The sequence below is a fragment of the Myotis yumanensis genome, unplaced genomic scaffold, assembly GCF_028538775.1.
Source record: "Myotis yumanensis isolate MYYU_CA2020_CCGP unplaced genomic scaffold, mMyoYum1.0.hap1 SCAF_2, whole genome shotgun sequence".
Taxonomy (NCBI): Eukaryota; Metazoa; Chordata; class Mammalia; order Chiroptera; family Vespertilionidae; genus Myotis; species Myotis yumanensis.
This window is the reverse complement of record NW_027223753.1, coordinates 68,590,435-68,618,310: the sequence shown is the minus strand read 5'-3', so window position 1 is coordinate 68,618,310 and position 27,876 is coordinate 68,590,435. Positions and strand designations below refer to the sequence as shown.

At 43.1% G+C, this 27,876-nt stretch overlaps 1 long non-coding RNA gene across 1 annotated transcript in view; it reads left to right on the top strand.

Annotated features, from left to right (window-relative positions):
* LOC139003556 (uncharacterized) overlaps positions 1 to 27,876 on the top strand; it is a 62,573-nt gene that overhangs the window by 11,733 nt on the left and 22,964 nt on the right. The window contains exon 2 of the long non-coding RNA XR_011470259.1: positions 20,200 to 20,276. This is a non-coding gene — a long non-coding RNA (uncharacterized lncRNA). The remainder of the gene's footprint in view (positions 1 to 20,199; positions 20,277 to 27,876) is intronic.

The window sequence follows — 27,876 nt, the reverse complement described above, 5'->3', positions numbered from 1 at the left end:
TCTCACTTGCAATGACACCCTTTTCAGGAACTCTAAAAAGAGGTATAGAGAGAAGGGCCAGATGAGGTAAGAGAAGAGGGCTGTACCTGGTAAGGGGCCTGTCCCTGCTTTTCCCAGGGATCTACTTGCCCTGGCTGGGATCAGTGAACAAAACTCACAAGCCCACCCTAGGTGGAGTGGCTCAGTTGGTTCAGCATCCTCTCATGCACGGAAGGTCTCCCGTTTGATTCCCTGTGGGGCACATATCCAGGTTGCGGGTTTGACCCCTGGACGAGGGTTGACGTTCCTGTCTCTCATCAATGTTCCTCTCTTTCTCTCATCAATAAAACCTTTTTTTTTAAACTCACAATCTCTGGGGACTTCCCCCTTCACTCCTCCCATTACCCCACACCTGCCTGGGAGAGGGAGAACGCAGATGGCATGGTCTGGCTCTAGTGGTTTTTGACAAAATACACGCCCTGACCCCAGGAATTAACGGCCACTCTTACAGGAGGTAGTAAATGTTTCTGTTTACATAGTACATCGTTGTCCCCAAAGTTTTCTCACCGCCTAAATATGCTTGCCAATACAAATTACTAAAGAAAGGCCATAATTTTATGATGTTTCGTTCGGTAGTTAATATGAGGCAAAATGAATTTTTCCATACCCTTTCATTTCTTTGTTGTTTGTTGCTCAGGAAACTAGAGAAGAGAAAGAAGAAAATGTTCACAGTACATTCGACTGTTTATTTAATTTTCAAAGCACAGAGTGATAAGGAAGAGGTCCTACTCCATGTTTTGCAATTGGTTATAGAAACCGTTAGAATACCTCTGGAGGATGTCACTGGCCTAATAACAAAGCCATATTCGACCTTCAAAATCTGTGGCACTAATATGCTATAGCCATCCCTCTGAATCCCACGTTGAAAATGCACCGCCCCTTCCTAGGAGCCAGCTCTGCGATGCACTGAGACCTCCCCCTGCATGACTCCTCTAATTCCCATCAATTTAACTGAAAATGAAGGACAGCTATGACTCAGCAAAATGTCTTATTATTTAGGAGGGACAGCCCTGGTCTCCCTTAGCGACTTCTCTCTGTCCTTCCAGATTTTTGTCTTTGGAACTACACCTTGCCAGAGAGTTAGAAGTTTCAATACTAGAAACTTCTAATTTTTTATTTAAGAATATTGGCAAATGTGAGTTTAAAAATGAAGTCTCTATACTGGAAAAAAAATGTTAAGTCTAGAATGAATATTAGAAAATCTCACAATGCTTTACCCTCAAAGCCAACAAACGCCTATAAGTAAGGATGACAAGACAGCCATTTAAAAGCGAATTGAGAATAAAGACTCTGGTTGAGATGCACTAGCTGGCTATTATAAAGCATGGAACATGCTCTTAATAGATGTTAAGTATTGGTGTTGAAAATATTGGGGGACATGTTGGGAAATGAGAATAAGGATTGGGTAGTAAATAATCTTAGGGTGCAACAATTTAGTTACATGGCTAGGTTAATTGAGTCATTGACATATAATATATTTTAATGCACCGAAGGAAACTTGCAGAATGAGTGAAATGTGGGTTGTAGTTAAAGCATATAGGCACATATACTCCTGGGCTTAGATTCTAGCTCTGGAGTAAGTTGAGTGAACTTGAACAGTTTTTTTTTTTATAAAGTGGGGATAACAATGGTGACAAGTCATAGGTACTTGTGAGGATTAGATAAATTAAGCCATTTAGCACAGTGCCTGACACATAGTAAGCACTCAATATATGTTTTCACTATTACTCTTAACAAACCTTTGTAGATTACTCAGTAGGGAAAAATGTTCTGATGTAAATGGTGAGGAGAGATCTGATATATTTCTTTTTTTTTCTACATTTCCCAATTGAGTCATTTTTTAAAAAGGGTTTAAGATGACATTTAAATTTCAGAGTCACTGCATGAGGACACATAAGTATAAAATATTCTGTTACCCAAGGCAATAAAAAAAAGGGTATTTTGATTAATCCAATACTCTACCATACAGTTGACAATTTCTAAGGAATTGAAATATTGTATGCACTCAATGCAAAAACTACACTAAGCACTATTTAATCTTTCTCTTCTTTTGATGTTTAAAAAATAATTCATGGACTTTATTAAAATTAAAAAACATTTGCTCTGTGGAAAACCATTAAGAAAATAAAAAGACACTATACAGATTGGGTGAAAATATTTGCAATGCACACATCTGACAAAGAATTTGTATCTAGAATATATAGAGAGCTCTTATAATGCAGTAATAAGAACACAACCTATTTTTTTAAAATGGGCAACATATTTTAACAGATACATCATAAAATAAGATTTACCAATGGCCAAAAGCTCATGAAGAGGTGTTCAAAACCATCACTCATCAGGGAAATACAAATTAAAGCCATACTGATAAACTATTATGCATCTAATAGAATGGCTAAAAATTAGAAAAACTAACAAGTCAAGTATTGGTGAAATATGGAGTAGTAGCTGAAACTCTACCACACTTCTGGTGGGAATGTAAAATGGTATGACCACTTTGGAAAAACAGTTTGACAGTTTCTTATAAGTTCAGACCTAAGGGAAATGAAAACATGTATCTACAGAAAGACTTCTAAATAAGTGTTCATAGCAACTTTATTCATAATAGCCAAAAACTAGAAACACTCCACATGTTCATCCACAAGTGCGTGGATGAACATGTGGAGTGGTACCTCCATGCAATGGAATACCACTTAGCAGTAAAGAGAAATGAACCATCAATCCAGGCACCTACATGGATGAATATCCAAAACATTATAAGTGAAAGAAGCCATTCTCAAAAAAGTATATATTATATAATTCCACTTACCTGAAATTCTAGAAAATGTAAACTAACCTACAGTAGCAGGTTAGTTGCCTGGGGCCTGGGTGGGCGATTATAAAGGGAGATGAGGACATGTTTTGAGGTGATGAAAAGGTTCTATTGTTTACTGTGGTATCACGTGGCTGGATTCTTTTGTCAAAACTAGAATTTTATACTTTTAATGAGTTCAGTTTATTGTATATAAGCTATATTTCAATGAAGTTAATTGTATAAAGAAGCAAGAATACAGTTTATCTATTAAAAATCAGAGAACTTTTAAAATGTCATTGCAAAATTATTTATAATAGCAAAGAATAGAAGCGGCTTAAATATTCATTAATAGATATTTAATAAAATCAATTATGATGAATCTGTGCTGTAGAACACTGAGCAGCCATTAAAAATGTTGAGGTAGTCCCTGGCCAGTGTTGCTCAATTGGTTGGGTGTCATCCCATGCACTGAAAGGTTGCTGGTTTGATTCCTGGTCAGGGCACATGCCCAGGATTCGGGCTCAATCCCCAAAAGGGAGCCTACGGGAGGCAGCCCATGGAAGTTTCATTGTCACATCGATGTTTCTCTTTCTCTCTCCCTCTCCCTTTCTCTCTCTCTAAAAATCTATTTTAAAAATAACGTAAAATAAAACAAAAAGTTGTAGTTCTATATGTTTTATACAACTGTTTATGACATGTAAAGTGAAAAGTAGGTTACTCAACAGTATATATAGTAGCATCTTATTTGCATAAATATAGTCTGTAAACATGTGTATATTTATATTCATTTACACTAGTCTATTGAGTGTTTAACTGGGGATTAACTATGGGGTGAAACATCTACAAAGGGATTTTTTACTTTCACATTTTTCAATGTTCAGCCTTTACAATAAACTAGTTTTATATGTATGATCCGCAGAAACTATAGTGATACTTTCATTGGAAAAATTAAAAAGCAATTAGGGATGGCCTGGAACCTTCCAAAAGCATCATTATGAATGCCAACCATTTTGTCCTCTCCACACGGGGAAAAACTGATTAATGGGGGTTTCTAGTTAAACTGGATACCAATAAATATAGGTTTACTGTGTGTTAGGAAGAAAAACATTCTACTCAGATCTTCTACCAGCCAGATAAAGAAAGCATGCCATTGTATGTATGAAAGGGAAAATATAATGACCAAACTTGGCAAGGTAGGAGGTTTCCATCCTAATCACTTTCCCTATCTCTCTGAAAACATGAGTCAGTATCTTTTTGTCTGGGCAACAAACTCTGAGCTCTGAGACCATCTGCCCCCAGCCCCCTTTATGATGACATGCTCTGAGGGCAAAGCTAAAGATCAGAGCCCTGCACCACAGCTTTCTCTGCAGATCCTCGGAATCTTCAGGAGAAGAATATTTTGACAACCCAAAATATTCAGACAAAACACCCAAGATTCTCCTTACATAATAGGCAACATCGGAGCGATCCGGAAAAACGCAGCTCAGTGTAGCATTGTTCTCAGAAGAGACTTTCCAACAAACCTATCGCCGTCATGTGTCTTCTCAACTCTGCAATTAAATATTCTCATCCTGCTTCCCGTAGTTCCCCAAGTCTAGACTCTATAATTATCATGACAGCTTCTCCAATGTCCTAATTACAGAGAACGAAAAGCCCTGCAAGAGGAAAGCCAGGACCCCAGGACCTAGACTCAGCAGCCCTATCTGCCAATGCCAGTGAGGGAACTAGCCAAATACGGGGGAGAATGAGTCATCTCTTTCCTCACTCCTCTGTCTCCATTGCTTGCCCTTCCTGTATTTCTTCTCAAAGAAACATATAAAAACTTTGCTTCTATTTCTCCTGCTCCCCTATTTAACCTTCCTCCCCCACCTGGCTCTGCATGGGCCTGCCTGAGCCCAGCTCAGCCAGCAGGATTCAGTAAACAGTTTTTGGTGGACCAAGACATTCTAGTTTGCGGTGTGTTTTGCAGAAATTTGTTTTTGTGAATAAATTATTTTTTTTTCCATACGCTTCAGTACATTTTCACGTGACCAACCAAATGTGAGCAATCTGAGCCAACCTAACCTGGAAGCAGGACCCAGGTTTCCAATACGGAACAGGAGGTCCAGTAAAGACATGTCTGCAGCCACTCTCCCTCTCTTTCCTCCATGCTTTAAGGAGTGACCTGGGAGCTTAACAGCAAAGCCACTGTGCTTGGTCCTGTGCCCCACCCTCATTCAGCTACCTCAGCAGTGAGTCAGGGAATTCCAGGGGAGCCCAGAGGCAACTCTGCCCAAGATTAGGGCCACTGTTCACACCAAGAGCTTGATACTTACAGGCAGCTGCAGGAGGCTTAGCTGGGAGCTGACATTCCCCAGTTTGGTTCTGTGGGCTGAACTGCCCAGTCCTTCTGGGGAACTCACACCCAATATCTTCTGCCTACTCACTGTCATCTCTCTCATTTCAACACTGATTTTTAATTATATATATATACACACACATACATACACACACTAGAGGCCCGGTGCATAAAAATTTGTGCACTCGGGTGGGGGGGCGTCCCCCAGCCCGACCTGTGCCCTCTCGCAGTCTTGGACCCCTCGGGAGATAATGACCTGCTGGCTTAGGCCTGCTCCCTGGTCAGGCTCAGAGCAGGGCCGATTGGGGAGTTGGGGCGCCGCCCCCTGTCATGCACAGAGCAGGGCAGATCGGGAGGTTGCGATGCCACCCTCAGTAACGCTCAGGGTAGGACCGATTGGGGGGTTGGGGCACCGCCCCCTGTCACACTCAAGGCAGGGTCGATGGGGAGGTTGCGGCGCCATCCCCTGTCACGCACAGAGCAGGGCGGATCAGGGGGTTGGGGCGCTGCCCCCTGTCACTCACAGAGCAGGGCCCATCAGGGGGTTGAGGAGCTCCCCCCTGTCATGCACAGAGCAGGGCCGATCGGGGGGTTGAGGAGCTCCCCCCTGTCACTCACACAGTAGGGCTGATAGGGGAGTTGGGGCACCGCCCCCTGTCACACACAGAGCAGGGTGGATCAGGGGGTTGGGGCGCTGCACCCTGTCACACTCAGCGCACGGCCAATGGGGAGGTTATGGCTCTCCCCTGTCACACACAGAGCAAGGCCCGTGGAGGGGGGTTGGGGCGCCACCCTCTATCACCCACAGAGCAGGGCCGATCAGGGGGTTGGGGCGCCGCCACTGTCACACTCAGGGCAGGGCCAATGGGGAGGTTATCGCTCTACCCCGTCACACACAGAGCAGGGCCCGTGGGGGAGGAGGGGTTGGGGCGCCGCCCTCTATCACCCACAGAGCAGGGCCAATCAGGGGGTTGGGGCGCTGCACCCTGTCACACACAGAGCAGGGCCCGTTGGGGGGGGGGGCTTGGGGCACCGCACCCTGTCACACACAGAGCCGCAGGGCAATCAGGGGATTGGGGAGCTCCCCCCTATCAGGCACAGAGCAGGGCTGATCAGGGGGTTGGGGCACCTTCCCCTGTCACGAACAGAGCAGGGCAGATAGGGAGGTTGTGGCCCCGCCCCATCACTCACAGAGCCGCAGGGCGATCAGGGATTTTTGGTGCTGCCCCCTGTCACGCTGATCCCAGGGCCAGGAGGCCTCACTGCTCTGCTGATCCTGGTGCCGGGAGGCATATTACCCTTTTACTATATAGGATAGAGGCCTGGTGCACGGGTGGGGGCCGGCTGGTTTGCCCTGAAGGGTGTCCTGGATCAGGGTGGGGGTCCCCACTGGGGTGCCTGGCCAGTCTGGCTGAGGGACTGAGAGCCGTTTTCACGTTGGCAGGTGACTAAAAGCTCCCAACCGCTCCTTTTTTTCTTTTTCTTTTTTTTATTCTGGGCCAGCTTTAGCTCTGAGGCCCCGCTGCTGAAAACATTGATACAATGTTGCGGTCAGGCTGGCTGAAGCCCTGCTGACTGAAAGCTGGTTTCTGGGGTTTTGTTTAGCTTCTATATTTGCAACATAGTTGCTTAGAGTTGCAGCTGAGAGGCCGGCAAGTGCGGGGAACGTTGGAGTCCGCAGTCACTGGAGCAAGCAAGCCTCCCTGTTCGCTTCAGTGCATGGCTGCCAGCCGCCATCTTGGCTGACAGTTAATTTGCATAAGGATATGCTGATTAGCCAATGGGAAGGGTAGCGGTTGTACGCTAATTACCATGTTTTTCTTTTATTAGTGTAGATATATTTATTTATTTATTTATTTATTTCAGAGAGGAAGGGAGATGGAGAGGAAGAAAAATAGAAACATCAATGATGAGAGAGAATCATTGATTGGCTACCTCCTACACAACTGGGGCTCGAGCCCAGGTTCCACAACCCAGGCATGTGCCCTGACCAGGAATCGAACCGTGACCTCCTGGTTCATAGGTTGATGCTCAACCACTGAGCCACCGCGGCCAGGTTCAATACTGGTTCTTAAATTTCCTGTTTATTGTTCTCTTTGTCTTTAAAGAAATTTGGAAAGGTTAGTAGTGAAAAGGGGGCCATAAACAGAGAGGAGGAGAGTCTCTGAATGGAAAGAAGGTTCCTCTATTCTGTCACTCATTTTACACACACACACACACACACACACACACACACCAAGCACCCAGGGCTTTGTAACATCCTACAGCCTAGGACTCCTGGCTAGCTACCCCTGTGCTGGGGTCCAATCCCAGCAGGTCCAGGGGTCCCCAAAGGTGTGGACGGAGTCGGCGAAGAAGGAATGACACGAAGACAGCCTTCAGTTGGTCAGCAGCCTAGTCAGGACCTATAGCCAGGATCTCCAGCCAAAGTTCTGGTCGGAGTTCTGGTCAGGAACTGATGAGGATCTGACGTTTATTGTCTTATTACATCCGTATTTATACCAGCCGATTCCAATCCCGTCAATTTCTATTACAAGGGTTAAGGTGTTTCTCATCTCCATTCCAGGGAGTAAAGACCATGTAACTTAATTACCCGCCTGGCACTTAATTAAGGGGTTGTATCCCCTCCCTAACCTCAGGGAAAGATCCCCACCTGGGGAAACAACCTTTCTCGGAGAGGTGACCTTGGTTAAAACACATGGCGCTAAAGGGAGCAAACATATTAAAAACAGTATGCTACATACGCCAGGTCCACTGAAACACATGCTGTGCAGATGCCTCTTTCCTGCAGCGACTGCGTCAAGCAGCAAGGATGGACCGGCCTCCGGCACCCCTGCTCATCCCTTAACTCAGGGCAGCAGAAGATTTCTGTCCCCACCTCCCCACCACGAACTCCCCACGGTTACTTGTTCTCTTTCTATCTAGATGAATGGCTAGTCTTTCTGAGAAGCCAAATGGGTAAAAATGGCTTGATGTTACCCCTTTCTGATAATAATAATAATAATAATTTATATATATATATATATATATATATATCCCTAAGCCACCGCTCGCACCCCCTGCCAGCGCCTGGCACCAGCCCTGATTGCCCCTCAGGGCTTCTCCACCTCCCCCTGCTCCTGAGGGGTGATTGAGGCAGCAGCCACTGCTCACACCTGCTGACAGCGCCAACCCCACTTGCAACCGCTGCTGGTGCCAGTCCCAATCGCTCCAGGCTGTCAGCAGGTGCGAGCAAGGCCAGCACCATCGGCACATGGGAGTGGCAGTGGGAACGGGGCTGCCGGCAGACAGGGGACCAAGGGCTGTGGCAGGAGGGGCTGGATGGGGGTGCAGAGGATGGGCCAAGACCCATCCCTGTGCCCACCAGAGGCCCACAGTTCCTTTCAAGGTACACAAATTCATGCACTTGGCCCCTAGTCATTAGTATAATATCTAACAGTTTACAAAGCCCTTTCACCTATAAATGATCCTGTTCAAGTCTCACCACAACCCTTGAAATAATTTTCATTATTACCCCCTATTTATAGGTAAGAAAATCTGGGTGTTGACCAGATAAGCAAAGAATGCACGTGATCACATTGGGACTGAGTGTAAATGCAAGACCCAGAGACTATGTCTTCTAACACTTGTTTCTAGTATAAACTGTCCTGTCCACAGTCCCCTGGGTTAGGAAAGGTGCATTAGGCTGATGTCTGTGCATCAGTGACCACTGAGTGGACTGGAGGTGGACAGCTGGCTTGAGGCACACTGCCCATCAGCTGGCTAATGGCTCATGAAATGCCTTAGGCAAAATGCTCTACTCAAAGGAGCCATGTCAATGAGCAAATTCATTTGGACCAACTTTCCCTGGCATTCGGTTTGAGGAACTGGCCTGTTAGCACAGAGGAAACTAGAGCAGACTCAGCATAGAAGAAAAGCAGAGATCAGAGAGATCACAGGAGGGAGATGGCATTGACCATGAGAGAGACAAAGGGAACTGTCATTCCCCCAACAGCTTTCGGGCTCCAGTCTTACATCTGCGGTAAATCCTCTCTTTCCTAGATGGCCTCAGCGCCCCGCTGCTCCTTGACATCAAGACAGCCTTCCCACTTTCCACTCTGCGATGATCTTTGCTGACCTATCCCAAAGCAATGTCTCCTGTCAGGTACCCAAAAGGAAGAGAGATGGGGCAAGCTGCTCTTCCATATCCTACGTTGGGAGGGATTCTCTGCTGCTCTCCTCTCCCCTCTGTTCACAAGTCAGGGATCTGGCCAGGCCAATGAACTAGGTTCATTGCAGTCTCCCCCACTCAAATGGTGAGGCAGATAACACCCTGAACTTGCCACTGAATCCAGGAGGCCTCCTGTCTCTTTGAAGATCTACTTTACAAAGATCCAAACTTCTGAATTAGAGAAGGTAACCATGAGAAGGTAAACAAACAGTTTTGATTTACAAATTCCAAGATTGTGATCCAAGAGGAAAGATTCTTACAAACAAAAAGGCAGACATTTTCAGTAAAGAAATGCTTTTGAAATTATCCTGCGGAGCCATATGATTGCCTTACAAAATCTGTTGTGCAAACACCTTTCTGTGACTACAAGATGAAATATTTGGAGGGACAAATGCATCTGGAGGAATTTTCTATCTCAAGGAGGGACTTTCCTCAGGAAGGTATATTTTCCATCAATAGAGACATTGCAAGAGGGAGAGTAATCTGACACGGGCTACCTGAAACTAGCTTTTATACTTTTGCCTTTGTTTTTCTCTTCACTTCTTCCTTTTCCATTTGTCCTTCAGCTATGATTTTTAAAAAATTAATCTGCACCATTTTTATTGTGTTCAGACAATGGGAGGAGCCACTCCCTGAATACTTCTTGCCTGTTTTAACATGAAGCACTAGAACATTAGAACAGCAAGTGTTTAAATCAGGGCACTTCAAAGGGTAGCTGGCTTTGCAACCCTGAGGACAATAGTCTAAAAGCAAGTGTGACTCAGTTTAGTTTGTGGTAATACCTGGAGTTTTTCAACCAGGTATATTCTGATATGAAGCAGAATATAGGAAACAGCTGCAATTCTTCCACACCAAGGTATACATTTTTTAAAAATATTATTTTATTGACCTCAGAGAAGAAGGGAAAGCGAGTGAGAGATAGAAACATCAATGATAAGAATCAACTACCAGGTGCCTCCCTCACACCCCCTATGGGGGATTGAGCCCCCAACTTGGGCATGTGAACTGACTGGGAATCAAACCATACTTCCTGGTTCATAGGTCAATGCCCAATCATTGAGCCACACCAGCCGGGCCACAAGATATGAAATTTTAAGCTCCAATTTTTTGTTACCAGAGTCATAGGACAATGAATAAATTAAAGATATATTTAGTAGCAAATAAAAACAACTGGGAGAAACAAATAATAATAAATAGTTATGGGGTTTTAAAATACAGCATAGGGAATAGAGTCAATAATATTATAATAACTATGTATGGTTTCAGGTGGGTACTAGAAATATCAGGGATCACTTCATAAAGTATATGATTGTCTAACCATTATGTTATACAGCTGAAATGAATATAAAATAATATTTAATGTCAACTGTAATTAAAAAACTAAAAATAATATAAAATGTGAATTTTTTAAAAAAAACCTAAGAGTGAGAGATTCAGTAGCTTATTAGAACAGTTAAATCAGGGCATAAGCAGGAGCAACATGCTGCCATGAGAGAACCAGGTTCTTCCTTTAAGATTCAACATCCTTAGCCTCTCCTCCCTGTGGTGACCAGATGGCTGCTGCACTTCTAGTTCATTCGTTTAGATTCAAGGCAAGTAGGAGGAAGTGGACATGAGGAAAGGGGGCAGGGGGAGTGCCAGGTGAATCTGTCCCTTTAAAGAAGTTCTTTCCTGAAGTCCACCCAGTAGTTTCTGTTTATTGATTACAACTGGGTCACATGACTAACTATTCCAGCAAGGGATTCTGGGTAAATAAATATTTTCATTTTCTGGCTTGTATAGTACACAATGATATGGAAAAAGACTTTTGGTAAGCCAACCCCCAGTGTTGTTCAGTCATAGACTGAAGAGGAGGGGAGAGGAAGTGCCCCAAAGTCACCCACTGAGATGGGGAGCTCCCAGGCTTATCCCTTCAGAGGTAAATGCCCCCATATAGCTCATCTAGACAAGACAGTACAGAAAAAGCTCGCTGGTTAGTGCCCACTGTTCTACCTGAATGACTTGCCTATGGCCAGGTATTTGGGGAGAAAGAGAGGAAGGTAGACATTATCTGAACTGGAGCCAGCTTGAGTGAAGGAAGCTTTACACACTTCTTCTTGGCCAACTGCTACCTGAGTCTTCAAGTCTCAATAAGTACATCAATTCCTCCAAAAGGCCTACCTTGTTTTCTTATACTAAATTATAGGCCTTTGCTAAATACTCCCAGGTAACCTGGGCGTTTCTCTCATAACATCTGTGTCTCTCTCATTTGTAAGGCTTGTCTGATGTCTTCTTTTACCACTAGACATGGAATTTCTATGAGGAAAGAGTCCATATCTGTCATATGCACTGATATTTCCTGAGCACTTAGCACACTGTCTCGTATATATTAGGTGCTCAGTAAATTAATGGAATTAAACTGATCTGGCTTTCCTACTAAATATGTTGTGCTCCTTCATAAGTTATCACGTTTATAATTTGTTTTTCCCACTAAACTATTAGCTTTATGAAAGTAGAGAATAAGTCATTTTGATTCACTGATGTATCCCAGCATTGGTCCTAATGCCTGGTATATAGGTATGGGTATAAATGTTGAACAAAAAATTACTTTAGTTAATTTATGTAACCTCCCTGACCCTCAAGTTCCTGATCTGTAATAATAACCCCCTATTATTTAGCATGATGATTAAATGCCTGGCATGTGTAGAACTCAATAAATGTTCATTTTTTCCACATTGTGAACCCATCACCTGAAGGCTGGGTTTGCCATAGGGATAAAAGAGAAGAACAGGGAATTCAGGGAATTTATCTGGGATGTGGCCCCAGGAATTTTAATCTGCAAAAGGTCGATGACAAGAGTAAGTGTATGTATTAATTTTCTAGAGCTGTCATAACTAAGTACCACAGACAGGGTGGCTTAAACAGCAGAAATTTGTTTCTTTACAGTTTTGGAGGCTAGAAGTCCAAGATTAAGGTATTGGCAAGATTGGTTTCTTCTGAGGATTTTATCCATGGCTTGTAGTTGGCCATCTGCTCTCTGTCTTCACATTATCTTCTCTATGTGCATGTCTGTTTAAGTACTCCAGTCCTGCTGGATTAAGACCTGCTCCCAATGACCTCATTTTACCTTTATTACCACTTTAAAGACCTTATCTCCAAATACAGTCACGATCTGAGGTACGAGGGTCAGGGCTTCAACATATGAATTTTGGGAGAACACAATTCATCTCATAACACTAGGCATGAGAAAATTTACTACCACCCTCCCCTCAATTCAAAAAAATATCTCATCCATACTCCTCTGGTGCAGGTTAATAAGTTTTAAAATGCTTTGGCCAGTGGTTAGAGCATAGGCCTGTGTACCAAAAGGTCAAGGGTTCAATTCCCAGTCAAGCACATGTACCTGGGTTGCAGGTTCGTTCCCCCACCCAGTTGGGGTGAGTGTAGGAGGCAATTAATTGATCTCTCTCTCTCTCTCTCTCTCTCCCCCCCCCCCCCCAATCTTCCTCACTTCCATTCTCTCTAAAAATCAATAGAAAAATATCCTTGGGTGAAAATTAATAAAAATAAAATACAGACAGCCTGCTAAGAGGGTTGTCTATCAGTCACTCATTCCTTAATATCAATTGCTTCATTGAGCAGAATGCTTTCTACTGACCATATGAAATCAAAGGAGAGGTGCAAGAAGTGAGAAATAAGTAATAAAAGGGCCTTATTCTTTCATGAATAGATGAGTGGATAAAAAAAGTGGTGGTACACATATACAATGAAATATTACTCGGCCATAAATAGAATGTAATCTAGCAACAACATGGATTGGACCTAGAGGGTATTATGCTAAGTGAAATAGGTCAGACAGAGAAAGACAAATATCGTATGATTTCACTTATATGTGGAATCTAAAGAACAAAATAAATTAATGAACAAAATTGAAACAGCCCCGTAGCTGCAGAGAACAGACTGATTGTTGCCAGAGGGGAGAGGTTTGGAGGACTGGATGGAACAGATGAAAAGATTAAGAAGTACAGACTGGTAGTTACAAATCAGTCACAGACATGTAAAGTACAGTATAGGGAATACAGTCAATAATCTATAATAATAAAAGCATAATATGCTAATTAGACCAGATGACCTTCCGGAAGAAGCCGGGGCTGCAGCTGTGGGATCGAGGCAGCCGCTGAGGCTGCGATGGCCTACTCTTGCACGAATTTCGTGCATCAGGCCTCTAGTCTATGTATATAAAAGCCTAAGCGACCGAATGACCAGTCGCTATGATGCACACTGACCACCAGAGGGCAGACACTCAACGTAGGAGCTGCCCTCTGGTGGTCAGTGCGCTCCCACAGCAGGAGAGCCGCTCAGCTGACTGACCCATCCTGCTGGTTGGTGGCCACTCCCTCCCTCAGTAGTCCTGCCGGTCCAATATCTAGAGCAGGGGTGGGCAAACTTTTTGACTCGAGGGCCACAATGAGTTCTTAAACTGGACCGGAGGGCCGGAACAAAAGCATGGATGGAGTGTTTGTGTGAACTAATATAAATTCAAAGTAAACATCATTACATAAAAGGATACAGTCTTTTTTTTTTTTTTAGTTTTATTCATTTCAAACGGGCCGGATCCGGCCCATGGGCCGTAGTTTGCCCACGGCTGATCTAGAGAATGGGCCAGGCACTGATGGACCAGCACCCAGGGCACAATCCTAATAGCGCCGCCAGCCTCTTGGAAGTCGTCCTCAGGCACTGTGGCTCAGGAATAAATGATATAAAAGTGGCTGCCAGGTGGCTCCTGACAACTGGCGCGAATGTCAGTGGGATGGATCTGAATCCCAACCAGCAAGGGTGTCCCACCACCTGCCTGGAGGGCCGATTGCATCCCAGCCCACCCCCAACCCTCTCGGGATGGGCGTCAGGTGCAGGGCTCACGGCTGGCAAGCACCGCTGCAGTGATGTGAGCCTCTCCTGGTCAGGACTGACTGGGTGTGAACCTGCAGCAGGCCCAGCAGGGCCAGGATGAGTGGGATTGGCAGGCAGGAGCAGCAGGCGGCATTGGACTGCCAGTTTCGGCCCGATCCCCGCAGGCCACCCCAAGGGACCCCACCAGTGCACAAATTCGTGCATCGGGCCTCTAGTATTGTAATAACTATGTATGGTGCCCGGTAGGTATTGAAAATATTGGGGAGAACACTTGTAAACTATATGCTGTCTAGCCACTATGCTGTACACCTGAAACTAATACAAAATAATATTGAATTTAAACTGTAATTGAAAAATAAAATTTAAAAAAATTTTCAATGTTTCTAAAATTGTTAGCATACCTTTTGTGGGCTGCATGCCAAATACACTTGAACCTTGAACAACACAGATTTGAACTATGCAGTTCCACTTATACTTGGATTTTTTCCATAAATGTACATCAGCCCTCAGTAGCCCCGAGTTTTGTATCTGTGGAATTCAACAAAAAAACAACAACAGTATTTTCAATCTGCAATTGGGAATCTGCAAATGTGGAAGGCCAACTGTGTTCATTGTTCTACGCCATTCTATACTAGTAGAAGAGACTTGAGCATTCTCGGATTTTGGTATCTAAAGTGAGGGGTAAGGGGGGCAGGTCCTGGAACTAATCCCCTAGAGATCCCAAGGGACACTGTAGTTAAGTTTTAGAGGAGTCGAAAGTTATACTCGGAAATTCCACTGCATGGGGGTCGGCACCCCTAACCCTCGTGTTGTTCAAGAGTCAACTGTATTTATTTTCTCACCATTAAGTGGGAGGGTGACAATTACCTTTAAGTGATGGAATGTGATGAGGTAAAACTTCCCACAGCTCAGATTCATGAAGAAAATAGAAAAGCAGAGGCAAGGAGGAGGATACAAAAGTGACTATGCATGGAGAGGTCACAGCTGAGTTATCAAGTAGGCTAAAATTACCTTGGTCATAATCAGTAATAGGAGGCCCCAGGACAGCTCGGTGACTCTGCTTGTGTTTTATGTTCAGAAAACCTGGCTTCCTGTCCCAGCTCTGCTGCTTGTCACTTCACTTCTTAGGTTCCTTATAGGTTAAATAGGATTGATAACACCTGCCCTCAGGTTGATGATGACAATGCACTGAGATGGAGGGTGGAAGGCACCTGGCTCCCAGCAAGGCATATGTAGTTCCTCTTCTTAGCCAGTTGAGAGCTGCTGAGCCAGCATCTGAGGAGGCAGACTGGTAAACATGAACCTCAGTTACTTATTAGCATTTCAGCCAAGATAGGCTTTATGCTGAGGGTACAGTTTACCCCAACAGTGTAGCAACTTAAATTTGAAGATTTATTTCTGATTCATGCTCAAGCTGGAGGCTCTATTCCACACCATTGTCACCCTCACACTGGGCCCTGGGCCAGACACTAGCAGGAACATGGCTCGTTGAAAAAGGTTAAGATGGAAACAGATAAGATGGTGAAGCATCCTGACTTTTCAAGCTTCTGCTCACATTTCATTGGCCAAAGCAAGTCACATGGTGAGACCTTCAGGTGGGTGGTCAAGTACAACCCACCATATGCCAGGAAGGAAAGGGAACAAGAATACTGTGAACTGCCCTAACTACTACCTCAGTTAGGAGCAAAGGCTTTGGAAAGATTTAATTATCTCTTTTTCCAGAGAAAGACTTGCCATGAATGAGCTTGTAGAGAATTGGAACGTTACCAAGGATATGTGTTTTCTCGTCTTAATGAAATAAATTATTAACAAATAGTGTTGCAGAGTCGTTGCACTCCTTGCAAAATTTTCTATTGCTATGCCCACTGCTGAGTTTAACTACCCTAAGTTATTTTCTGTAGTCTTCCTTATTATAGTCAAGAAGATTGCCTCTCCACCACTCCCTCTTCCTCTCTCCCAATCACATTTTGAAACCTCAAATTTCTGGCCACACCAAAAACATGGAACACTCTATTGGATACCATGCATTCGAAATGGCTAATGTTTGGATGTGCCTTTCTCACCAAGAGTTGCTTCTCTTTCCTTGGGACCCAGAAGTGCAGGAAAATATTGCTTCCTTTCCAATTTTTAATATGCAGGTGTCTCTCAGATTCTTCTTCTGTAGGGAGACTTCCTGAAACTCAAGGGGTTGTATCAATTACCTACTGCTGCGTAACAAATTGTCCCAATACTTAGTGGAATAAAAGAACAATAAACATTTACATTTCTTACAATTACTGTGAGTCAGAAATGCTAGAGCAGCTGAGCTGGCAGTTTGGCCCTGAGGTCTCTCAGGAGGCTACAGTCCAGCTGTCAGCAGGGCTGCAGTTATCGAAGACATGACGGAGGCTGGGAGGTCTGCTCCCAAGACAGTTCCAAACACTCACTTCCAAGTGTCTTCCAAGACCTACTTATGTGGCCGAATGTCGGTACTGGCTCTTCATAGAAGGCCTCAGTTCCTCCCCACACAAGATCTCTCCACAAGGCTGTTTGAGGGTCGTTTTTCCTGAGGGATCCAACAGAGACGAAGACGGAAGCTGCAGTGTTCTTCATAACGGAGACTCAGAGTTGCACACTGTTATTCCCACAGTGCAAGAGTCTCCCCTTACCTGCAGGAGATACCTTTCAAGACCGCCAGTGGATGCCTGGTCTACCATTTGTCTCTATTGGTTTGCCTACTCTGGACATTCCATACAAATAGAATTATACAAAATGTGGTCTCTCTTTGTTTGGCTCATCCATGTTGCAGCACACATCAGTGCTCCATTTCTCTCTATTGCCAAATGGTACTTCATTGTATGGCTAGACCACATTTCCTTATCCATTCATTAGGTGGTAGACATTTGGGCTGTTTAAAAGTTTGGGACTTTTGGGCATTATATATACTACAGCTACTGAACATCCATGTACAAGTTTTGTGTAGACATTTATTTTCATTTCTCTTGGGTATATACCTAGAAGTAGAACTGCTGGGTCATATGGTATCTCTGTTTAACCTTTTTAAAAATATATATGTTTTTATTGATTTGAGAGAGGAAAGGAGAGGGAGAGAGAGAGAGAGATAGAAACATCAATGAGAGAGGAACATCAATCAGCTGCCTCCTGCACACTGCCTACTGGGGATTGAGCCTGAAACTGGGGCATGTGCCCTGACCCCTGGGAATTGGGCCTAAACTGGCAGTTGGACATCCCTCTCACAATCCAGGATGATGCATGCACCAGTGACCATATTTTTCATACAGGTGAAAGGCATCTTGCTGTTGCATGGGCAGCTACATTTTTTTTGCCCTGATTATAAAAAGTAGTACATAACATGATCCTTCTGAGGCAGTAGTACCATTTTCCCCATCTTATGGGTGGAAAAACTGAAGCAGAGGGTAGTTAAGTAATTGGCTTTGTCACACAGTTATAAGTGTCAGAATCAGAGCTGACCACAAAATGTGCAAGCCAGAGTCCATGCATGTCATCGCTGCATCATCCTGTGTTTTCAGTGTTAGAGTAGCCTTGCCAGGTTTAAATTTTTTAAATCTAAGAGACTGTTTCCAATATATAGGGTAGGTTCCTAGGCCTGGCCAGTGATCAAGGCCAATCTGAGGGGCAACCAGCGAGCAGGGCAATTGGTGGGGGGGCCCACTGGCATCCACCTTAGATAGCAGCCTGGTTCTGCCTGCTCACTGGCCCTGGCTCCTGATGGCCACCACTGGTCACTTCCCTCTCTGGGGGTGGGGAGACAGTGCGCCTCATAGCGACCAGTCGTTCCGCTGGTGGTGCCCCTGTTAGGTCAATTTGCATATTAGGGTTTTATTATATAGGATATGGTTTGCAGTAATTTTCTCCCATTTAGTGGATTGTCTTTTCACTTTCTTGATGATGTCCTTGGAGGAAGCACAAAGGTGTAATTTTGTTGATGTCCAATGTATCTCCTTTTTCTTTTGTGGCTCGTGTTTTGGAGTTATATTCAATTGCTGTTTTAAAAGTTGAACTAACTGCCCTGGCCGGTTTGGCTCACTGGATAGAGCATCGGCCTGGGGACTGAAGAGTCCCAGGTTCGATTCCGGTCAAGGGCACGTACCTTGGTTGCAGGCACATCCCCAGTAGGGGGTGTGCAGGAGGCAGCTGATCAATGCTTCTCTCTCATCGATGTTGCTAACTCTCTATCCCTCTCCCTTTCTCTCTGTAAAAAATCAATAAAATATATTTAAAAAAAATAAAAGTTGAACTAACTGGACTAATTCCATGGGCTTTTCTGCAATCTAATTGAATTTCCTGTTCAGGTTCAGAAAAATAATTTCTATTTCCCTTTCCTGCCCCAAATTACTTAGAATAGCAGACACTAATATTTACTAAGCACTTACTATGTGCCAGACTCTTGCTAAGCATTCAGACAGCTTGGTTAACCAGCCCAGGCCCTCGGGGCTAGTAGGGGTCAGTCCAGCCAGTCTGACTCGGGAGCCCATATTCTCTACCTCTTCACTGTCCTACTGAACACAGTTTCTTCATCTTCACATTTGTTTCATTTTTGTAAGAGGAAAATGGTGTATTTGCTGTTGGTGTTGGACAAGTTACTCTGCCCTTCTTGTTCTTTGTTCCTTCCCTTCCCTGAGGTGAGTTCCCTGCCCCACCCTTTCGAGTACTGCCAGACTCTCCAAACTGTCCAACACATACACACACCCGTCCAAAAAGGCAAAACAACACCCTCATTCAGGACACAGAATACTTAAGGCCCTGATGCTACAGCTGCAGTTGCTCCCTGACCCTCGCCCCACCCTACCTATGCAGTCTTTTCTTTGGTTGTGATAATCTAGGGCAGTGATGGCGAACCTATGACACGGGTGTCAGAGGTGACACGCGAACTCATTTTTTTGGTTGATTTTTCTTTGTTAAGTGGCATTTAAATATATAAAATAAATATCAAAAATATAAGTCTTTGTTTTACTATGGTTGCAAATATCAAAAAATTTCTACATGTGACACGGCACCAGAGTTAAGTTAGGGTTTTTCAAAATGCTGACACGCCGAGCTCAAAAGGTTCGCCATCACTGGCCTACGGTCTGCCCTTCAGGGGCAGCTTGGACACTCCTTGGAGGTGGACTCCACACTGGCTTGCCTGGGAACATGAAAGGCCCCAGGTTTAAAATAGTCCAGCTGTCAATTCAATCAAGTGTGGAGCAGATGACAAAAGCAAGTCAGAGGAGCTTCTCGGTTCTTCCTTTCACTTTGACAACACTGACGTTTAGACTTCACCTTTGTTTTTGTTAAATAAGTGGTGAAGTCAGAATGAGCTTCTTCCCGCCACACGCTGCCTCCTTTCCCACTGCACCCGATTGTCTATCAACTCTGTTTGAAACTACGTCAGAAACGTCTCTCAGACTCTCCGAGTTCGTCCTTCCTGCCACTGCATCTGTTCAGATTCTTACCATCTCTTACGTGATGAACTAACTGGACTCAATCCATGGTCGTTTCTGCAATCTAATTGAAATGAAATGAATGATCTCTCCACAGTTGCCTTCCCCAGTAGATTATGAGATCCTTAAGGTCAGAGGCCAAAAAGAGTTACTTTCCCCAGAACTTAGCATTTGTGGGAGGAGCACTCAGTGCCGTAAGGTGCCCCGCACCTACAAATCCTTTTAAAAAGGCTACTACCTGTCACATGACCCGGATGTCTCCGGAACCCCTTCCTGCCCTGCTACGGGCATGAGCTTTGCTAACATTCAAGGGGAGACCAAGGCAAAGTCGGCACCTTGTCTCTTGTGATGAGGGAGGCATCTGCTGGTCTGTACACTTCTCTTTAGCTTAGTTGTGGGGGAGAATCTGGTCTGTGTCTCTCTTAGATCCATCTCCTCCAGAGCCCACCAATTGATCACGACGTTTGTTGTCTTTCTCAAACAGATCCACCTCCACCTTCCGGAGTCCAAACTCCCCTTGAACACTGGTACTTACCAACTGGTACTAACCAAAAAAGTTAGGTAAGTATTGCAAAATCATACCCAGTAGTTATGACCCTATCTTAGTAACCTTCTCCCTGAGACCACATGGGGAAAGGTGAGGTGAGCAGACAGGACAAAGACTCCCAGTTTAGGTCTTCAGGCGCTATCTCAAATGGAGGCTATCTTGCTCTCTAATACTCTCTCCTCAGGCTTCAGCTGTCCCCCTCTTACATTCTCCTCCTAAACTCTCTAGGTAATGTCCCCACCCGTTTGCCACAGAACACTGCCCTATTCTGCCCCATACCCCACAAGAGGAAATTGTCCCAAGTTGTTGCTGTCTCTTCTTGTTAAGTGCAGAGATCTGTGGTTGCCAGGAGTTTGGGGGAAGGGAGGGAGGGGAGAATAGGTAGAACATAGTGGATTTTAAGGCCAGTGAAACTATTTTGTGTGACACTGTAATGGTGGGTACACATCATTATACATATGTTAAACCCTATAGAGCAGTGGTTCTCAACCTTCCTAATGCTGCGACCCTTTAATACAGTTCCTCATGTTGTAGTAACCCCCCAATTTCATTGTTACAAATTGAACGTAATTAAAGCATAGTGATTAATCACAAAAACAATATGTAATTATATATGTGTTTTCCGATGGTCTTAGGCGACCCCTGTGAAAGGGTCGTTCGACCCCCAAAGGGGTCTCAACCCACAGGTTGAGAACCGCTGCTATGGAGTGTATAATACCTAGCTCTGACTACTATGGCTCAGTTGTCTCATGCACTGAAAGGTTCCTGGTTTGATTCCTGGTCAGGGCACATGCCCAAGTTTTGGGCTTGATCCCCAGTAGGAGGCATGCAGGAGGCAGCTGACTGATGTTTTACTCTCATATCAATGTTTCTCTCTCTCTCCCTCTCTCTTTCTCTCTCTAAAAATCTATTTTTTTTAAATCTTTTTTTAACAAAAGAATGAACCCTAATGTAAACTATGGGCTTGGGCTGATGATGATGTGTCAGTGTAAGTTCATGGATTGTAACAAATGTACCACTGAGGTGTGGGACATCAATACTGGAAGAAATTGTGCATCTGCAAGGGTAGAGGGTATATGGGGACACTCTGCACTATCCACTCAGCTTTGCTGTGGACCTAAATGTAAAAAGGAAATGAGCTATTAAGCCATGAAAAAAAAACATGAAGAATCCTTAAGTGCATATTACTAAGTAAAAGAAGCCAGTCTGAAAAGGCCAGGATATATACTGAGGTTGTGGTTGCCAGAGGTTTAGCAGGAGAGAGGGAAGGCTAAGTAGGTGCAGTACAGGGGATTTCAGGGCAGGGCAACAATTCTGAATGAAACTGTAACAGTGGATATATGTCATTATACAGTTTTCAAAACCCCTAGAAATATATAACAGAAGAGTAAATCCAACTAAACTATGGAGTTCAGTTAATAGTAATGTATCAGTATTGGCTAATCAATTGTAACAAATGTACCAGTACTACACTAATGGAAGATGTTAATAACAGGGTAAGCAGGTGGGTGTGGGGGCATAAATGAGGGGACATCTGGGAACTTTTCCACTCAATTTTTCTGTAAAACTAAAACTTTTTCTCCAAAAATGTCTATTAGGAACAGCAAAAAAGAAAAAAACAGTTTTAAACCTATTAGCTATTACTATTAGTACAATTACTACTTTCAAACTATTACTTAGTTTTCCCTGTACAAATTTTATACACTCTCTCTCCAAGGATTCCTCTATGCTGCTTCAAATATCAGAAAGGCCCTTGAGGTATGGTAGCCTGATACCCCCTGGCTTCTTAAAGTCCGATTTAACTATATAATTTGTGGAGTGTAAGATGGAGTGATATGTGTCAGTATCCAAATATGGTTTTAAAAGCCATCCTGCAACATGCCATTCCGGCTGCAGGGCCTTGGACCACATATGTTGAAAATAAAACCACGTTTGTTTGGGCTCCCAAGTGACTATGAAGGGCATAGTTGCTCTGCCAACCTGTATTGACATGTTGCTGGCGTGAGAAATTAATTTGTGTTAATCCACTAAAAATTTGGGATTTTGTGTGTGTGTGTGCAGCATAACCTAGTCTATCCTGATTTATATTCCTAGCAAGTCCTACCAAGTTTTCATCATTCCATTCAAATGACATGTTCTCCACAATCTTTTTTTGATTCTTGAAGCTGAAAGCAATCTTCCTAGTTTCTCAATTCCCACAGTAGCTTATCTGTACCTTCTAATGATGTTCGGCACTTTCAATCTTATAGTAACTCTTCAAATCTTGTATTATAATTATATGCATACATGTCTTATCTATCCTAGAACATGAGTTTTTTAGGTCTAGATCATGTCTGATTATCTTAGCATATCACAAGCACTTGGTAAAGTATATGGAATGCCTTTTTGATACTATATAGATTTTTATTCAAATAAATAAGGTTCCTATTGTAAACATAGGAACCTCAAGGTAGGTCCATCAAGAGAAAAAAGTACTTATATAGCCCAGCTGGTGTGGCTCAGTGGTTGAGCATCGACCTATGAACCAGAAGGTCACAGTTTGATTCCCTGTCAGGGCACATGCCCAGGTTATGGGCTTGATCCCCAGTGTAGAGTGTGCAGAAGGCAGCCATTCAATAATTCTCTCTCATCATTCTGTATCTCTCTCCCTCTCCCTTCCTCTCTGAAATCAATAACAATATATTTTTAAAGTGCTTGTATAAATAAAAGAGTTACTGTTCTCAAATTTTATGTACAAAAATACAAAATAGACATCTTCCTTCAGATTAGTTTTACACTCATAGACAACCCATGTTCTTCATTCTGTAGGAGACAGTTTCTTTTTAATTTAAAGCTATCTATTCCAAAGAAATCCTAATAATAAAAGGCCAGTATGCAAATGGTCATCACACCGTGACGCCATAACGACCAATCAGCAGGGATCTGAGGCTGCACTACCCTGAGGCCATGCCCCCCGCCCCAGTGCCAGGACATGAGTCTGAGTCTCCCGCCCAGCGGGGCTTGATGAGGATGGGGCCGGCCAGGTCTTGGTGTCGCCCAATGGGGCCTTACAAACTCAGAGACCAAAAATAACCACATAGGATGGTCTAAACATAAAAATTCCCAATGAAAAGCCAGTCATGGCGAGTAGTCACATCCTACGCCTGTAGTTTACAAAATACAGCAATGAGACCCGGTTTAATTTGCAAGATATGAATTTGTAGTAAACATAAGTCCATAAATTCCCCCAATTATCTTGGCCAGAAAAGAAACAATTGAGATGTATCAATACAGTGGATCAGAAAAAGTTAGGGAATTACAATGGAGGACTCTAACATTTTGTAAAAGTGTGTATTAAAATGCTAAATCAGAGTTTAAAGGGCTGCAGGTGGGGGAAGGACTGGGGGGTCGGGGGAGTGGATAAAATCAGGAGGATGGCCTGGAGGAACTGGTGGAAAGTATTTGAAGTAATTCATGATGTGAATCACAGTGATAGGATCCACATCAAAGGACTCATGGGGTAGGTGAAACTTTATCTTCCAGTCTCTCATAAATGGTCTAAAATGTCATGTTTTAAACATATGCACTAATAAAATACTTCAGAAAATATTTTCTTCAAAGTGTTATACATACAAAAATCTGTCTGGTAACTCATCAAAGAAGAGCCCTGAGGACTGAGGAAAGGTGAAATTGGAGAGTATTTCTCTGGAAGAGGTACTTTACAGGCAGTCCCTATGTAAGAGGGATTTTCTGAAAAGTACTCAGAGAGTTTGTCCCTTAGGATTTGATGAACACAAATGGAAAATAAGTATATGAAAAGATGCTCAACACCAGTGGTCAGCAAACTCATTAGTCAACAGAACCAAATATCAACAGTACAACGATTGAAATTTCTTTTGAGAGCCAAATTTTTTAAACTTAAACTATATAGGTAGGTACATTGTCATTAACTTAATTGGGGTACTCCTAAGGCTTAGGAAGAGCCACACTCAAGGGGCCAAAGAGCCGCATGTGGCTCGTGAGCCGCAGTTTGCCGACCACTGCTCAACACCATATGTCATAGGGAACTCAAACTAAAACAATAATGAGATACCAGTATATATCTTCTACAATTGCTAAAATCCAAAACACTAAATGCTGACAAGGATATGAAGCAACAAGAATTCTCACTCCTTGCCAGTGGGAATGCAAAATGGGAAGACAGTTCAGCAGTTTCTTACAAAACTAAACATACCCTTACCATATGATCCAACAGTGGTGCTCCTTGGTTTTTCCCAAAAGAGTTGAAAACTCATTTGTGTCCACATATAAAACCTGTACATGAATGTTTATAGCAGCTTTAGTCATAATTGTCCAAACTTGGAAGCTACCCAAGATTGTTATACACACAACAAACTAACTGTACACATGTTCTTTCTCTCTCATCTTCAGTAGGTGAATGGGTAAATCAAACTGTGGAACACCCATCCATTCTGTATGATTCCAACTAGACGACATTCCAGAAAAAGGCAAAACTATGGAAGCAAAAATTTAACGCCTTGAGTTTCAGCTGGATGTTGATGGAAGATTTCCTCTGCCCAGCTTGTCACTGCTTCAAAGTTTCAGTTTTGCTTCAAAAAGTCAAAACTCAAAAGTCAGAGTTGGAGTAAGGAAAGGTTCATGAATCGGGAAGGTGCCAACAGAGAAGATGAGAGCCTTCGTGGCACCTCAAATTCATTTTTAAAAAGTAGAGTTCGGGCTTCCTTTATGACAAGGGGAGGGGAAATGCGAGGAGCCCCAAGAAGAATTTCTCTAATGATTAGCATGTCTCTGTGCAAGACAAAGCAGGAGCTGTTAGCCTGAAGACTGTGGGAACCACACAGGCTCGAACATGATGGAGTCAGAGACCGCATTCCACTCTGCTACAAGCCTGCAGCTAGCTCTGAAGTGAGGAAGTGAGTTGGTCCTGTAGTGAAACCATAGTGTACCTTCAGTTCATTTCATTCTCAGACAGTGCTGGTGGAGTAAATTTCCTCCTGAATTATCTAAGGACAAATATCTCCCTAAGGTCATGTAGACAAAAACGGTGCCACATACTCAACCTGACAAGCTTGGGGGAGGCCTGCATGGTGGCCTTACAAACTCAGAGACCAAAAGTAACCATATAGGATGGTCTGTACATAAAAATTCCCAACTAAAAGCCGGTCATGGTGAGTAGTCATATCCTAGGCCTGTAGTTTCCTTGACAAAGGTCAATCTTTACCTGAGAGTGTATATATATATATATATATATATATATATGTATTTTTAAATATTTTTGTGTCATTTAAGATAACATACCTTTGAAAGGTCACAATAACCTCCTTTTCCAGACCCCTCAGGGCACACCTACCCACCAGAGCAGGAGACCACTGAGCCCCTCATTTTTATCTTGTTCTCCAAATACCTTCTCTATGTGCTATACATGTTATCACTGAACTATCTTGTACTCACCAATGTGAAAGTATGTGTCTCTCTGTTTTACTTTTTACCCAGCCCCAGAGATTTCCTTGCTTTGCTTTCTCCTATCCCCTTACTCTACCACCAATGAATGTCATGTAACCTTCCTTACATTTCCTCCTTTGATTCTAATGTATAAAATAAGCTGCAAAACTGCCATTCTCTGCAGCATTTTCTCAATTCATTGAGAGTTTGCTTCCCAGCAATTGCCATCAGTTTGGCTCAGAAAAACTGATAAACATTCTCGATAGGTTTGAATGAATCTTATGTCAACAGTTAGTATTCTTTTTTCAAAGACAAAACCGGCCAGTAACTTAGGAGCAAAGTATTTTGTCAGTCTATTAACATGTTTTTCATCTGATCCCATTATTAAAACTCTGGCCCTAGCTAGGTTTTGCCCAGTGGTTAGAGCGTCAGCTACGGACTGAAGGGTCAAGGGTTTGATAGAAGTCAAGGGCAGATACCTCAGCTGCAGCCTTCATGTTTCTCTCTCTTTGTCTCTCCCCCTCCCTTCCACTCTCTCTAAAAAATCAGTGGATTAACAACAACAACAAAATTAAAACTCTGGCATTATTATTGGGGTAAAGTAGTTTTTGTTTCCTTCCTGGATCTATTTCATCACAAAGTTCCCTCCTTAGTTGAGAACATTTATTTACTTACTATGATATAATTTGTTAGACCCCCAAATTTCTCTCCAGGTGAAGTGGGGGTCGGGAGGATCTCTGCTTATCCTGCCACAGCAATAAATAGAAACCTTTGAACTTCACATGCGGAATTAGCAAGATCATTGCATGGGGAATGTTTACAGATTCGGGGCCTTGATCTAAGAAACTGATGTCTTCCATTTCAAAGCAAATAGTGAGATTGCTAATCATGTGTTTTTTTGCCTAGCAGCAAGATGCCTCCCCCTCCATTTCCAGCTCACTATCTGCAAGATGAAAGGAATCAATCTAAGATTTGTAGAAAATTCTTGGAATTCAATGTAGTTCAACTGTCTACTGAATATCTGCTACATGAACTATTGGGTGGTAAAAATGCAATTTTGTATCATTCAGGGCGATATTCCCATGGTTTCTCATACAACCTTGCTTTGAGAAATCAAGCTAGAACAGACGTTGACACAAAGAGTATTATTTATTTTGCCATGTCAGCCTAACAGCATAGAAAGAACACATTTCCCAAAATGATTTATCCTAAAAGCCCTTAGCCCCACCAGAGATTCTCATGGGATAGGTCATTGAGACTCAAGGTTTAGGAGAAAAGTTTCATATTCCTTCTGTTCCTCCCTTCAGGGGTGACTTCACGTAAGGGTGACAGTGACAAAATTACTTCTTTAAGGAAAAGCCTACTTCAAAGGGAAAAAGGATTGAATAATAATTCAATCTTAACCATTCTTTCAAACGGAAATATAAGCATATTAATGCTACCAGAAAAAATGTGTTAGAGGCTCAACTGGGTTTTTAAAAAAGTAACTTTTTCTTAAACTCTTTCTAATGACAGAAATCATTCACAGGAATCCACAAGTGAACAATCTTTTTTTTTTTTTTTTTAATATATTTTATTGATTTTTTTACAGAGAGGAAGGGAGAGAGAGAGAGAGAGTTAGAAACATCGATCAGCTGCCTCCTGCACATCTCCCACTGGGGATGTGCCCGCAACCCAGGTACATGCCCTTAACTGGAATAGAACCTGGGACCTTTCAGTTCGCAGGCCGACGCTCTATCCAGTGAGCCAAACCAGTTTTGGCAGTGAACAATCTTTTTAGAGCAAAACACTACTATTTTACTAATGGGTCTTCAAAAATACCCTAACTTTCCATCCATCCTTGTTCTAAAAAATCATCTACTTCCATTGGAAAATTCCAGGCTCAGGCAAAAGAGTTTATTTAACTTGCATTATAATGCAAAACATATTTTGCCAGAAACTTCCATCACTCATTAGGGTAGCATTTTTTTGGGTTGTTTTTGTTATTTTTTAACAATGCATTACTAAATGATTGTAAAATCGCAGATACATTTGCCCTTCTACCTTCATTCTAATAAAATTTGCATCAGCACAAACAGATGCTTCAGAAGTAAGATTCATTCTTGATGATTTTCCCTTTTTCATTTACCAAAAACACAAGGGTTTCTTTGGATTTTAAATCTTATTGATGAA